The sequence below is a fragment of the Nerophis lumbriciformis genome, unplaced genomic scaffold, assembly GCF_033978685.3.
Source record: "Nerophis lumbriciformis unplaced genomic scaffold, RoL_Nlum_v2.1 HiC_scaffold_665, whole genome shotgun sequence".
Taxonomy (NCBI): Eukaryota; Metazoa; Chordata; class Actinopteri; order Syngnathiformes; family Syngnathidae; genus Nerophis; species Nerophis lumbriciformis.
In genome coordinates, this window is record NW_027316825.1 from 12501 (window position 1) to 14892 (window position 2392).

The following is a 2392-nucleotide window of genomic DNA, read 5'->3' on the forward strand; positions in this document are numbered from 1 at the left end:
GCTGGAAGTCCAAAAAAAAGGCGTGAATTTGACTAAGTGTCTAGGAGGATGTCCCTTTAAGAAGGCCGACGTCCCTTGGTTCTCCACCTGGGTACGGAACGCCAAATTAGTCCCTCTCCTAGCTGGAAGTAGTCAAAAAAAGGCGGAAATTTGACTAAGTGTCATTATTTTAGAGTACCAGGCCTCTATAGAAAAGTTTGGTTTTTTGTCTATGTGTCATCATTTTAGAGTACCAGGCCTCTATAGAAAAGTTTGGTTTTTTGTCTATGTGTCATCATTTTAGAGTACCAGGGCTCTATAGAAAAGTTTGGTAAATTTGACTAAGTGTCTAGGAGCATTTCCCTTTAAGAAGGCCGACCTGCTATGGTTCTCCACCCGGGTACGGAAAGCAAAATTAGTCCCTCTCCTCGCTGGAAGTCCAAAAAAAAAAGGCGTGAATTTGACTAAGTGCCTAGGAGCATTTCCCTTTAAGAAGGCCGACGTGCTATGGTTCTCCACCTGGGTCAGGAAAGCAAAATTGTCCCTCTCCTCGCTGGAAGTCCAAAAAAAAGGCGTAAATTTGACTAAGTGCCTAGGAGGATGTCCCTTTAAGAAGGCCGACGTGCTATGGTTCTCCACCTGGGTCAGGAAAGCAAAATTGTCCCTCTCCTCGCTGGAAGTCCAAAAAAAAGGCGTAAATTTGACTAAGTGCCTAGGAGGATGTCCCTTAAAGAAGGCCGACGTGCTATGGTTCTCCACCTGGGTCTGGAACGCCAAATTAGTCCCTCTCCTCGCTGGAAGTCCAAAAAAAAGGCGGAAATTTGACTAAGTGCCTAGGAGGATGTCCCTTTAAGAAGGCCGACGTGCTATGGTTCTCCACCCGGGTCCGGAACTCAAAATTAGTCCCTCTCCTAGTTGGAAGTCATCAAAAAAAGGCGGAAATTTGACTAAGTGCCATCATTTTAGAGTACCAGGACTATAGTGGGGGAATTGGAGCCCTCTGGTGGACACTCGCTGCAAATGCACCCTGAATTAAAGACATTATTTCCAGTTCTTTTGGGGCCCTATTTTCAGGCGTAAATTTGACTAAGTGTCTAGGGGCATGTCCCTTTAAGAAGGCCGACCTGCTATGGTTCTCCACCTGGGTCTGGAACGCCAAATTAGTCCCTCTCCTCGCTGGAAGTCCAAAAAAAAGGCGTGAATTTGACTAAGTGCCTAGGAGCATTTCCCTTTAAGAAGGCCGACATGCTATGGTTCTCCACCTGGGTCAGGAAAGCAAAATTGTCCCTCTCCTCGCTGGAAGTCCAAAAAAAAGGCGTGAATTTGACTAAGTGCCTAGGAGCATTTCCCTTTAAGAAGGCCGACGTGCTATGGTTCTCCACCTGGGTCAGGAAAGCAAAATTGTCCCTCTCCTCGCTGGAAGTCCAAAAAAAAGGCGTGAATTTGACTAAGTGCCTAGGAGCATTTCCCTTTAAGAAGGCCGACGTGCTATGGTTCTCCACCTGGGTCAGGAAAGCAAAATTGTCCCTCTCCTCGCCGGAAGTCCAAAAAAAAGGCGTGAATTTGACTAAGTGCCTAGGAGGATGTCCCTTTAAGAAGGCCGACCTGCTATGGTTCTCCACCTGGGTCAGGAAAGCAAAATTGTCCCTCTCCTCGCTGGAAGTCCAAAAAAAAGGCGTAAATTTGACTAAGTGCCTAGGAGGATGTCCCTTTAAGAAGGCTGACCTGCTATGGTTCTCCACCCGGGTACGGAAAGCAAAATTAGTCCCTCTCCTAGCTGGAAGTCCAAAAAAAAAAGGCGTGAATTTGACTAAGTGCCTAGGAGCATTTCCCTTTAAGAAGGCCGACGTGCTATGGTTCTCCACCTGGGTCAGGAAAGCAAAATTGTCCCTCTCCTCGCCGGAAGTCCAAAAAAAAGGCGTGAATTTGACTAAGTGCCTAGGAGGATGTCCCTTTAAGAAGGCCGACCTGCTATGGTTCTCCACCTGGGTCAGGAAAGCAAAATTGTCCCTCTCCTCGCTGGAAGTCCAAAAAAAAGGCGTAAATTTGACTAAGTGCCTAGGAGGATGTCCCTTTAAGAAGGCTGACCTGCTATGGTTCTCCACCCGGGTACGGAAAGCAAAATTAGTCCCTCTCCTAGTTGGAAGTCATCAAAAAAAGGCGGAAATTTGACTAAGTGCCATCATTTTAGAGTACCAGGACTATAGTGGGGGAATTGGAGCCCTCTGGTGGACACTCGCTGCAAATGCACCCTGAATTAAAGACATTATTTCCAGTTCTTTTGGGGCCCTATTTTCAGGCGTAAATTTGACTAAGTGTCTAGGGGCATGTCCCTTTAAGAAGGCCGACCTGCTATGGTTCTCCACCTGGGTCTGGAACGCCAAATTAGTCCCTCTCCTCGCTGGAAGTCCAA